The sequence below is a fragment of the Anas platyrhynchos genome, chromosome 4 (genome assembly GCF_047663525.1).
Source record: "Anas platyrhynchos isolate ZD024472 breed Pekin duck chromosome 4, IASCAAS_PekinDuck_T2T, whole genome shotgun sequence".
NCBI classification, from domain to species: Eukaryota; Metazoa; Chordata; class Aves; order Anseriformes; family Anatidae; genus Anas; species Anas platyrhynchos.
In genome coordinates, this window is record NC_092590.1 from 12459788 (window position 1) to 12473062 (window position 13275).

The 13275-nt window shown below is 38.9% G+C and overlaps 1 protein-coding gene across 3 annotated transcripts in view; it reads right to left on the reverse strand.

Moving 5' to 3' along the window:
* The window catches only part of BMPR1B (bone morphogenetic protein receptor type 1B), a 257236-nt gene that overhangs the window by 224009 nt on the left and 19952 nt on the right, over positions 1 to 13275 (reverse strand). The gene's annotated exons all lie outside the window — the stretch shown is intronic.

A 13275-nucleotide genomic window follows, 5' to 3' on the forward strand; every position in this document is an offset into this window, starting at 1 on the left:
AGGAAGAACTGGTACTTAAAAAAATAAATACTCACTAGTAAGACAGAATACGCTTTGTCAGTCATAACCATTCAACTATTAATTTAATGAATAAATAGCAGTATGATCAAATTGGAGAAAATCAAGAAGTTTGTGTTTAGTCTTTATCGCTCATGCAATCTTTCCTTGAGAATCCCTCTACCATTTGCACTGTCTTACACACTTGTGCTTTAATAAACTGTACTTAAATAAACAGTGCTACGGACAAAACATTACCTAAACAAAGGAAGTCAGTCAAATGCAAAAGCTTTTGAATAACTGAGTGGTTTACTTCCAAAGGGTCACCTTGAATATGGAACAAGGTGGACTCAGACCTTTGTGGGGATGGATTTCTCAAAGTTGTTATAATGATCCAAAAAGCTTATAATTAGGTTTACAAATACATTTCCAATATAGTTATGCTTCAGTGGGTGATGCTAGGCACAAGTAAGGAAAGGAGTATAAATGATGCAAGGAACAAACTATCGGTGTACCTGCAGCAAGTCTGAAAGCTAAGCTCCGCATTACATGGAAGTGATGGGGCTTGGCAGAACAACGAACAAAGCAAGAGAAGAAAAAACATGGCTTGAGTATGGAGAGTGAGAACTGAATTCTGACAAATATAGTTCATGACTTAGCAAAACAGCACGATAACAATTTGCCATGAGACAGCAGAACATGACAAGACTACCAGGACAGGAGGTCACTTTCTTTCCTGAATAGGAAAAGTTAAAATCAGTACAGAAAAAAAAAAACACAAGGTGACAAAATAATTATCATGCTAACACTGATCTATGAACAGATGTTTAACAAGAATAATGTAGAATATTTAACTTTCTTTTTCTAGTTTGTTTTATATAAGTACTATAACATTACTCTACAGTAAGTCCCATGTCCTTTTATCTTCATTACAGAGATTCATAAACAGTTTCAGTTAGGAACACAGAGGGGTAAAAATTAAGGCTGACAGCTGCATAACTTTTCCACAATCTTTGGCATAATAATACAATTTGGCTTCATATAAATTCATACTTGAATGAGTCTTATATAAAAGTGCTTTCTTTGAATTATATACACTCAAATAATGGAGTGCAACACTTTTGAATACTTACAGCTATATAAAAAGTATGTTTTAGCTGACAGCATAAAATAAACAATATTATGTTGTCTAATAAAAAAGTTACCATAAAATCATCTTCATGAAATTCAGATGCACATATTTTCAGCAACACTGAAAATGCAAAATTATTCTTCTTGAGAATACAGATATCAAACTCACAAACAAAATAGCACAACGGATGATAAACAAACATCTGCTTGATCAGTTTGCACACTTCCAACATGCATACACCAGTTACAGTCAGAAACTATTATCTTCTGCTGATGCTTTTTATTTTCAAGGTCATCTAACACTTCTCCCTCAACTGAATTCCATTAAATCAACACAGAAACATAGTCACAATACAAGTTAGGTGCCTCGCTCTAGAACCACACGAATAAAGGTTTGTTACCCTTAAATTCTCACTTGAAGCAAAGTTAACCACAAGAACTTATACTTTATGTCTAGCTAACTGAAGTTTTCGTGGTTTTTTTTTGTTTGTTTGTTTGTGGTGTTTTGTTTTTTAGGTACCACCATCCTTATCTTCAAAAAAAAAAAAAAAAAAAAAAGGAAAATCAAGCTCTAACTGGTACCATTCACTCATTAAGAATATCCAAAATCCAGTTCAGTCACAGCTGTCCAGACAGTTTAAGTATGTGCCTGACTCTGTGTATTTCACTGAACTTCATACCAGAATCTAGATGCTGTTACCTGCAGCTTTTTAAGACTTCTTTTCAAGGTAAGGGTTACGCTACCTATCCATGTTGCACACCACTTGGCTCCTTCTGAGAGCTTCTAGAAAAGAAACAGGAACAACCTGATGACGGGTTATTCACAGGTCAGTATTCTTTGCCTCACCTGATTTCAGAGCACAAGCAGTTTGACTAAGACCAAGCACTTTTCAACCTCTAGACTGACTCAGCAGCAGCCCAGGAGGAAAAGTTTACCACCATAGAGTCACTCTCCTTAAGTAGCAAGGTATGGCCACGGTGTCTCACAGATTGGCATTTGGGGCATGGCCCAGAAGGTAAGAACAAGACTGAGCAGACAAATAGAAAATATTTCTTCTACTCATATTCTGAAAAGAAGAAGTAAAATCAAAGCAAGGATTCCGACTCCGCTCAGAAATTACAAAAGCATAATTTATGTTGGGAAAAACACGTTTTTGCTGGTGGTTGAAATTTTTTTGCTTTAACAAGGCAACAAGCTGTTGGTAAAGAGATTCTACGTTGTTCTGAACTGGAAATGGAGGATGACCCACCCTGGTGCTAGGAACCTGCACCGCATGCGTGCCTGACACCTGGGGAAAGCCTCAGGTAGCCCTTGACCCCTGCAGCTTGGAAACCCATCTGCAGCCAAGAGTCACCAAGCCCCAGCACAGATGTTTTATTCAGTTTATCTCCAAAACAGCATGATGCAGCACCAAACAACGCCATCGCTTCTCCGCAGCATCTTCCACTGAGCTGTTCCTCAGAGGGTCATTTGTACTTCACTCATGGCTCTTTTAGGCCATAAGTGCACAAACAGGCCTACAAGACGATAATTATCAACTTTGCCCAGAGACTGGAATTGGCCTCCCTCCACAACAGCTGTCTGAAGCATCAAGAGGATATGAAGGGCTCTCCATCAGCATAAACAGACGCAGAAGTCCCCTGAACATGAAGAGTCAGGCCCAGGAGAACGTGCTGCCTCGACAAGGGTAAGATACTTGTACCATTTCCAACCACAGAATAAAGTGGATTTAGGAGGGTTAAGGAGTACAGTCAGTCAGCAAAACAAAGGTTCACTTAACAAACCCTGGCCAAAGTGTTTGAAAACATATAGCAGAAGTTAAGCTGCTAACTGTTTAGAGACACAAATATTCAGACTGATTAACAAGAACTGCTGGGTGGACAAACACCTCCAGACTAAAGCCTGCTCTCCTGAAAAATTTAGTCAGAGCAACCATACCATAAGGGGAATGAAAAGAGAAACACTGGACGTGCGGCTCCGAGCCTATCTATGCCTATTCTCATTAATGGCTCCCAGACTTTCAGTAAGAAAGGTTAGTTTTCGGGAAGGTCTTCAGCAAAAGTCAAAAGCATGTTTTATTTTCTTTTTCTTCACAGTGGAAGTTTTTTTAAAATTAAGAGTAAAAAATTCTGAAATAAGTTTTTTTAAAGAAGTGGCAAGTTTTTAAAGGGTCTGATGTAGAACAAATACAATGTTATCATAAATTTTCTATCCTAGGTATTTCAGAAGTGCCTCCTTGTTTACCTGTTAACAGTACTACTTCCAAAAAAGTTTCATTAAAAAAAACATTTTCTCAGACATATATTTACCAGGAGGCGATGAAGACTACAGCTCAGCAATCCACCACTAACTACACAGACTATGTGGCAGGTCACACACAGGAGCATAGAAGTGCTACTTTTTAATTCACTCTTATGAAGCATATTAAGGAAGCTGATTGTTTAATGCCACTAATAAACAACACTACTAGAAGTGTGGTAAGAAAACTACAGGAAATTGATTTATTTTAAAATCAGGGCCCAAAATGTAAGTAGTTTAATGAAAGATTATGGGCACAGATTTATTTATTTATTTATTTATTTTCAAAGCAACATTTGATTCTGTGATGCTTACAGAGACTTCTGTGGATTGAGACTTGTTGGAACATTCCTGGTCTTTGAATAAGCTCCCAGGAAAGTCTGCAAAATTTGGATTAGATTTAAGGTCACTTCATCGTTTTTCATCACTCATTAGAAGTAGAAACCACCAACAGCAACCAACTCTTTTCAGCTTTTAGCATAGTAACTACATTGGTAGAAAAACAATCAGTGATATCTGAAAGTATTTTACTCCATCTGTATCAGCGTGCTTAATACACAACAAACAGCTGAGTTTCTCAAACCTCTTTTTTAAGGCTAAACCCCATAATAAGCACTTACTAAAATGAACAGCAATCACCTTTTAGCCAACAATTTACAATAAGAGAGAAACAGAAAAGACAGGAGGTTTTCTTAAATGCATGTTCATCACACACAGCAGGAGGACAAATAAGACACTCTTAATCAACAGGAGAACAGAAATACCTCTTTGTGGATAAAAATGTTATTGTACAGCAGCTCGTATACATGCAATCGTTTAGAAATGCCCTGACATGTCGCGCCATGTGCCTGACAAGTGGTTTGGCCATTGCTGCATGCAGTGGATGCTAGATTTGCTGAACATAAACACACGTATCAGTGGCTCTATACCTTCAAATCACAGAACGCTGACGTTCAGAGTCCCAGCTGACTGGATTAATTTTGTCTGCAGCCAAGCATAACACCACTTCAGAGCCTCGTACTGTATCAAGGGAGAAAGCCTAATTGGATCTAACAAAAGGCCCACTGCTTAGGCACATGCATTGGAAAATCATTTCCACATCATAATCTGTATTATGAAAGAGAAATATAAAAGGACATTTTCACAGCTCTGAAATGCACATTACATAACTTACATGATACTTACTTGAAAGCAATGTATGTAATGAATAATGAATTTGCTAGGATAACAGCAGGTATGCTGAATCAAGGCTGGGTTTAGACACTGCTATGGGCATTTGTTTCCGCTATACTTCATTACAGGGAAGCATGACAGAAGATGAAGTACCAATATTTTCATTGTAAAGCAACATTTGTCTTCAAAGTAATATTGCTAGGAAAAAAATAATAATGAAAGGATGGAGGAAAAAATCTAAAGAGATATAAGAGTAAAAAGAAGAATACATCTCATAGTCCCACTCATGCCAGGTTTTCTGCCTTCTTCTCCAGCTGCCACTTCCATGACAGACATCTCAGTTTTCCTGACCAAACACGTACAATACCAGAATTACTAGGTGACAGAGCCATGATACCAGTAAATACACACTACTAACCCCATCAACTTTTATCATAGACCTGTGCCCCTCTCTACTCCTGTGTTTCTCTTCTCACATTCTACTCTCCAAGTGGAATAAGCCTGTCTGGCATTTCCTCTGGTTCAGCAATACAGGAGGAAGAGGTTGCAAAGCGTAGGCTCAGACACTGTTCCCTGGTAGCATGGTCCAAAAAAAAAAAAAAAAAAAAAAAAAAAAAAAAAAAAAGGCACTTCAGTGGCAGCTAAATGTAAGTTAATTCCTCGCTTAACTATTACGGTCAGTAACCTCTCTCCAAGTAAATTACAAGCTGACTTTATTTCTCTAACCTTTAGAGGAAGAGTAACTCCCAAATTCACAGGTGGACCACGTTAACTAACAGTATATAAATAATCATCATCTATCTTCTGTAGCACTTAAATCAGAAGATTTTACTTTATTTTTATCCAAATATTCTTCCACTGTGTTCTCAAGCTACCTTGGAAGTGTGGTAGAGCTGTGACTCACTCCTACCGTTAAGTCAGTGTTGGTTTTAATCTGGCTGCTCTAATGGGGCTGGGGGCAATGCCGAGCAAGCCAAGGACTCCCCAAGAGCACAGAAACATTATACACACAGCACTGAGCCTTTCCTACCAACCTAGTGAGTGGGAGCTGCTTAAGTTATTTTGTCTAGGGGTTTCTTGGTTTGCTTTGAAACATAACATTTAGGGAACAAAGACCTTCTTGGGCTTTGCAAGCAGAGACTGAGGTAAAGGGGTGGTCAGACAAGGCTTTCACTTGCCAAATGAAATTACGGTCCTATTAAAAAACAAGCAACTAATGAGAACCCAATGACATAATATAAACATCTTCATTTCCTTCATTAGATTAAAGGCAGTTCGTAAATGAACTTTTAAAAACAGCAACATCAAGATACACCTCCACCTCAAGCACATTTATAATGTAACTTAAAAAAAATAATCGGTGGAAAAGTTTAACGGACAAAAATCTTCTATAAAGAATCACATAGAAAGGTAAGCTAAATATCAGTGCATGCTCTACAGAAGAGAGCTGTGTTCAGACAAAACATGGAAGCACTCAAACCAGCACCAACATCTATCAAGCACACTGCTTATTTCTTCCTTTGATACTTGAGCGTTATTTTTGCTTTAAGTCCACGCAAACTTTGAAGTTTCACGGATCTTGAAAGAAGCATAGAGTCTAAACAGCTGCTAAGTATGATCCTTTAGCAAGTGATTTTCATGTACATTACATAGTAAGCATAAAGAAAATAGGTTGAGCAATGTAAAAAAAAATCAACAATGAAGCTCTTTGAAAATTTATACTAGATAAAAGAATCTGTAGTCTCAACACTTGTACCCTGCAGTCCAGGAAAATGATAAAATTACAGTTCAGCAGAACAGCTGGAGTCCACTGAAACTGAGAAAAGCTAATGTTTGAAATACGATTTACTCTGGATAAGCTTAAGTTGTATGAGACACTTTCACATCCACAATAAGGCTGTTGTAACAGCTAGCCCATTAGACAATCCATCATTTTTTGAAGCTTTAGGAAGACATAGGCAAGAGAGCTGGATAAAAAGGGTGTTATCAAAAAAGACAAATCTGCAGACAACATATCTGAAATTACACAGCAGAACTGTGCCTTGCATACATAGACATACGTCTATAACTGAAGGTTGTATCTACAGCCACGGCCCTTCCCAGGTAATTTATCAACTCTGCAAGTGACAGTACCCACTGGCAGCCTACATGCTCATACCAAGCGAGCATCCCTGTACACAGGCATCCCAAACCTTGACAGATTTCTTTGCCAAAATACTACTCACTTTCCAGAAACTGTCAGTGATACATATGCAGCACTGAACTCTAAAATAAATGCAACTTCTACCCAGAGACAGAATAAACTTACTTTATAATCAAGGTAAAAGATCAGCTATTTATTTAGCAGGTATTAAGCTCTGTATGCAGAAGAAGGGACCACCGTAACACCGTAATTTGTTCCTCACCAAAGCACCTTGCCTGTGGAAGAGCTGCAGAGAGACACAAGGCAGCAGGGAAGCTCTTGCATACATGCAGGGAGTTCACTGAAGTGGCCAGTCACAAACAAAACAGAAATACAGAGGGGCTGTGTATATAAGCATTACAGTAAAAAAGGGGTTTAATAGGCTACCGCTTCTAAAGTTTTTTTTTGTTTGTTTTTTGATGAATATATTGGAAAAGCAATACATCAAAATGGAAAAGAAAAAAAAAACTAATGGAATCACTATTTTAAATACTTATTTCCTACCTTATTTACTTTTTCTTTACACAGTTCTAAACACTCATCCAAAATCATTTCCTCAGGGTGAGGAGAGAGAAATTCAGTGGGTATAGTAGTTAAAATAATGCATGAAAATTAGAAGGATTAAGTTCAAAAGTAAATGTTATTTTCACAGCTAAGCAACTACAAACTGCAGTATCACCAGTGAGTATCAAAGCTATTTTACAGCTGATAAGTAGAAGTCATGCTTTTACTAGCTGTAATGCACAAGCTTCTAGGGCTGTGCAATTAGGGAAATAAAAGTCAGTAGATTTCAGTACACTCACACCAAGTTCCATGGACAGGAGACAAACGTGCTCCCAGTACATGTACATGGCCTATAGCATCATTAAGTACTGGAACACAGTCCAAGTCTGACCAATGCTGAGCAGCGTAGCTCCTCACACCAAAAGGAGCACAGGAAACTTGAAGAGTTCATAGAAGAAGAACAAAAAACTGCTTAATCCCCTGAAGTGGATTTCTGAGTGGAGATTAATAGCTGACTACATACTGTATTGAACAACAGCTGGCATTAAGGTGTCAAAGCAATATCTTCAAGTCATCAAGAGCATACAACACCAGTAAATACTACATGGAATAAAGAAAAAAAAAAAAAAAAAAAACAACCCATGAGGGTCTTTAAAAACACAGGCTTGTTCTCCCACAGCTGCTGCTTGCATTTTCATTCAAAGCAGATAAAGACGGATGAGGGAGAGCTGCTCACTACACCAGTAACAGGAGACACTTCTTTTGAGTTGGGTTGTTGTGGTGTCTATCTCTGAGGCAGACTTAATACACAGCATGAAAAATGAGCCTAATTCTCAGAAAACAGAAGTGGGTTTCCCTAGAGTGAGGAAATGAAGGTTCCTTTCCACCTGTGGGAGTGACAGAAAGCAAGAGAATCCACCCCAAAAAAATCTGGGTCATAAACAGCAATGGCCTCTAGAATTATTCAGACTCAGGCTCAGGTTTTGTTGTGTTTTGAAATGGGAAACTACACAGAGTAAGCTATCCACAGCTATGGTCATTTCCACATCATAACAAGAAAATTCACTCCTTACATTGCTGCTTCTAAGTATTACGATTCATTTCCAAGGCTGATCACAGAAGAACTAAAACCAAGAAAGCCTGGTTAAGGAAAAATAAATAAGACAAATGACACAGTACTCTTTGAAGGTCTGTAAAAATAACTAAGTGGGGTTGTGCAATATCTGTAATTTCAGACTTACTGGTCAAGTGGAATAGGACACTTAAAAATCCACTTTGGACGCGTACCTGACAGTAGCAGAGTTCAGGATATGACTATATCCATTAACACGAATTTGTACCTTCTTCCCATCAGCAGTTCTGAAGATTCCTGATTAGCTAAAGATGCTCATTTCTCATGAGTTTAAAGTGATTTATTCCTCAATCGAGTTTCAAAGCATATTTTCTAGATATTAACATATTTTAAAAGTTGGTTAAAAAGCAATGACCTTCCAGCTTGTGATGTCATTTGCCTCTTTTGGCAGGGTCATTTTGAACTGAAAAAGATCATCTGTTGCTTCCATTTCAGACCTTTTATATCCTCTATTGCCATTCTTTCCTTATAACTCATGAGCATAAACGTCTGCAATTCCACTGTGTCAGGCACCCATTTCTCTGGCTGACGAACACAAGGGCAACCTTCTCACTGACCTCCGCAGGGTCAGGTTTAAGGACTAGACCTTCAATCTAAATAAAGAAGTTTAGCTGAAGACCAACTAAACTGCTAGTTCTGCTAAATTTTCAGTGTGAACTCAGGCTCAATTTGTCAGTCTCTCCCAGTACCTTCAAAGCCCACCTTCTCTGACTGACAGAGAGACAGATGCACCTCACAAGCTCACCTGCACGGACTCCAAATGTAGAAACTAAATTCTGATGAGCCAAAAAGACACTCCCACATCTACAGACACATTGGATGGGTAAACTGCTTGGCAAAGTTCTGTAGATATTTTTCAAGGAAACTATGTACACACACTCCATATTATAGCCTGCTATCCTAAGAACATGGGGCTTTCAACACTCCATCTTTGTCATTTACCATCCCTTCAGTTCTTCTCCTCCATTAAGTGCTGTAGTGTACAGCCCATGTGAACTAAATCTAAAAGAAGAGAAAATACTAAATAGCATGACCTAAATAGCACGAAATTCAGTGGAGAGGAAAGAAAAAATTTCTTCTGCCCTGAAGGTGAGACTGCATCATGAATTCCACATCCACATATCCCAGGAAGCAACAACCACATGTATCAGTACAGGCTGGGGGATGACCTGCTGGAGAGGAGCTCTGTGGAGAAGGACCATTGACAAGAGGTCCTTGTCAACGACAGGTTGACCATGAGCCAGCAGTGTGCCCTGGTGGCAAAGAAGGCCAATAGGATCCTGGCGTGCATAAAAAGGAATGTGGCCACCACGTCAAGGGAGGCGATCCTCCCCCTCTACTCTGCCCTGGTCAGGCCTCACCTGGAGTACTGTGTCCAGTTCTGGGCTCCCCGGTACAAAGAGACGGGGATCTCCTGGAAAGAGTCCAGCAGAGAGCCACAAAGATGATATGGGGCTCAGAGCATCTTCCCTGTGAGGAAAGGCTGAGAAACCTAGGGCTGTTCATCCTTGAGAAGAGAAGACTGAGGGGGGAAATCTTACCAGTCTGGACACCTACCTGGGCAACCTGCTCGAGGGTACCTGCTTTGGAAGTGGGTTGGACCCTATGATCTCTGGAGGTCCCTTCCGACCCAAAGTTAACAATGAAGTATCAGTTTTTCTGTCCATCCTCTACTACTGCTTTTATGTATAATTTCAGTTGAAGGTTTTGAAATAATACATACACAGATTTCACAAAAGAGAAACTCCACATAATAGCAGTCTTGCAATGACATCTAACAAGTGCATGTTAATGAAGCCCTTCATTTGCATGTACATCTTGTAGATGGTGATAACAAACCTAAACCCATTTTGGATTTCCTAGTGTTTACTGTGTCAGTATAAGTATGTTGGAGTTGGTACAGGAATCAAGGACCAAGATGAATTCTACATGTAGCATTCATGCCCAGACATAGCTGGAAGGCCAGCTGAACTGCGTGTGGTGATTGCTAGTTTACTGCTTCCAAACACTGCATTTACTGATTTGCCACATGCACATTGTGACTACATTCGGACTGGATCCCTCCGCATCCCAGAGAGGATCATAAATACATCAAGGGAGAGAACAGACAACAGGAGGTACAAAGGCATCCCAGTTCAAACACCAGTTGTTTGAATCTTTCAAGCCCTGATGCCTCTGCCCACAAGAATTGAGTAACCCAAAGAAACAAATTAAGCTGACTTACGCAGATCTTTAGTTATCTAGGCTTCAAAAAGACCAAGCAATACCAAGCCTTATTTGAAAAATCTGAGAAAAATAGGCACATTCAATGAGTAATCATCATATTAATCTTGCTGGTCCGTTAGTTGGTCCCATCTGCTGGCCCCAGCAGATGTTGATGACCACCTATTGAAAGCACACAATTGTTTCAAGAAGTACTCCTTCAAGAACAATCTTTCCTCAAATAAATGTCATGATCAGATGTTTAAAACAAGTTTTACATCTTTTCAGACATGAAGAAAACAGGTTTGAAAAAAACTTAATACTAAAGGCAGACAGAGTTTATTGAGAAACTCTTAAGTTCTCACTCAACATGAATCGCATTCTCAGTAGTATGAGGTCCTGCTTCCTGGACAATTACAGTATTGCATGGACCCCTATGGAAAAACAAATATTGCAGCTTTAAAGATAACTTCACAATGAAATGGTACTGCCCAAAGAACCAAGAGGGCTTCCACGGGCACAGTTCACAGGCTTTGCAAATGCCAAAAACTGTCGTAGTCACAGAATATACATTTAATGGAAAACACACTAAAACATGTTCAGAGATGCAACTTGCCTAAGTATTACCTTTAAAAGCAGATCAGAACGAAGCGTGAGTGCCTCAATCAGAAAAGGAAAACTATAGAAATAAAGCCCACATGACCGGTCTCTATGCCATGGGGGATAAATGAGGCTTCTCTCTGCTCCTCATGAAGAAGCAGAATGTATTAGTTTGCATATAATTCTTCTTGCCTCAAACAATGGGCACAAGTGAATGCTGCTGTTGGTTCTACCATGCCAAGAGAGAGAAAAAAGATTCCAGCTAACTCCTGCTGTGCACAGGCTGTTCTCTAACACGCAGTCCATGAAACTGTCAAAGAGGAGTTGGGAGGCATTCCTCACAGTGATAACCTATTAAGCCAGGACTAGCAAGGACAGCTGATACCAACAGAAGTTTCACCACTGAGGTTACAGATGCAATCTGGTCACACTCACACTGTGCTGGTAACAAGGTCATTGTGGGCACCGGTCTGTCCCTTGCACGTGAGCTGCTGCACACTCCGGTCAGGCACCTTGATCTAAATGACGCACCCACGACTTTCCATCCCTGGAAAGATAGATGAATGCAGCACTAATGCCAAAAGCTTTCTTCCAGCTTCTGAAAACCATAACTGTTGATGCATTCATGAAGACTCGTGTGCACAGAAATAAACAAGCCACAAAACTGGAGAGACAAACACATAGAGCATTTCAACAAAAACATGTTGGAGAAAATGCTGTTGTCTGACTTGCATCCCTAGCATCTTTTATGAGCTTTACCGTACCATCTATCATCCTTTCCCCGATGATGAGCATTATATTATTTGTACATGGCGCACTCAAGGAAGAATTCAAGTTGTATTTATCACTGTGTCAAGAACATTTCTTGATTAATGAATATGTAAAACAGCTGTTATAAGCAAACATTTATCATCTGATTGGAGAGTATTATCATTACAGACCACGATTGCTGCCACTAAGCTAATACTCAACAAGAGTTCTCATGCTACACAAAGGAACTTCATCTAAACAATAACAGCAGCTGAAAATTTTGACACTGGCTTACTGACAGTAAGCACAGCAGTTGGCGGCTTTTGTTCAGGGAGGAATATTGTGGAGAGAGAGGGAGCTGTGGGGGACAGACATTAGTGGCTGGAAGAGAACTGAAGCAGTGAAGGAGGAAGAGTGGTAAAGTCACATAAATGGAAATAACATTTCACCAAAACAGCAGAACTACCTCCATCAATTCATTATTTCTTTCATTAAAGAGACATTCCATTTATTTTATTTTTCATTACTGAATTAAGGAGTTATCATTTACAACACATTTTACCACACATTTTAATTATACTTAAATGAAATTATTTTCAAAGGGTACTTCTCAAAACTTCTGTTTTGATCTTTTTTTTCCTTTTTCTTTTTTTTTTTTTTTTTCCAGCAGATAATTTAATTTCATTCTTGGTGCATTAAAGTAATAAATGCCACATAAATATTTAACCCAGATATACAAGCATCTTAAAAAGCATTTTAAAAAGCATTTCCTTTCAAAATATTTTCCCTTTCAGACCCATATGGAAGAAACATCATAAAGAAATGAATGGATTCAAATGTGGACAACTATTTTAGAAGTGCATGCAACAGCCTATAATATAGGATACAACTGATCTTAAAAAATGAAAATGTTTGCATCCCCCAAATTACACACATTTATAACAATAGAAGCCTTTGACTTTAACCTGTCAACTGTGGTGCATTTCCTTGCATTACAGAAGTCAGAGAAGTAGAGAAGGAGCAGTCTTTTAAAGGTCATTAGTACCAGTTTTTAACTACAAAACCAGCTGTTTATCTTACTAAAAATCTAAATCTTGGCCTGTATAGGCCTTTACATACATCTGTATGTAAGCATACAGCTGTATTTCTACCATATTTGAGGGCAATTAAGAAAATAAAAGGAGGGACAAAGACATCCTAGGTTTATAGCTGCAGACTCTGGTCCTCTGAAACAAGCTCATAGCATTTAAGAATATGCACAGAAAGGTTTACTGTATCCGTTCATTCAGAAAGTCTCCTACTTCG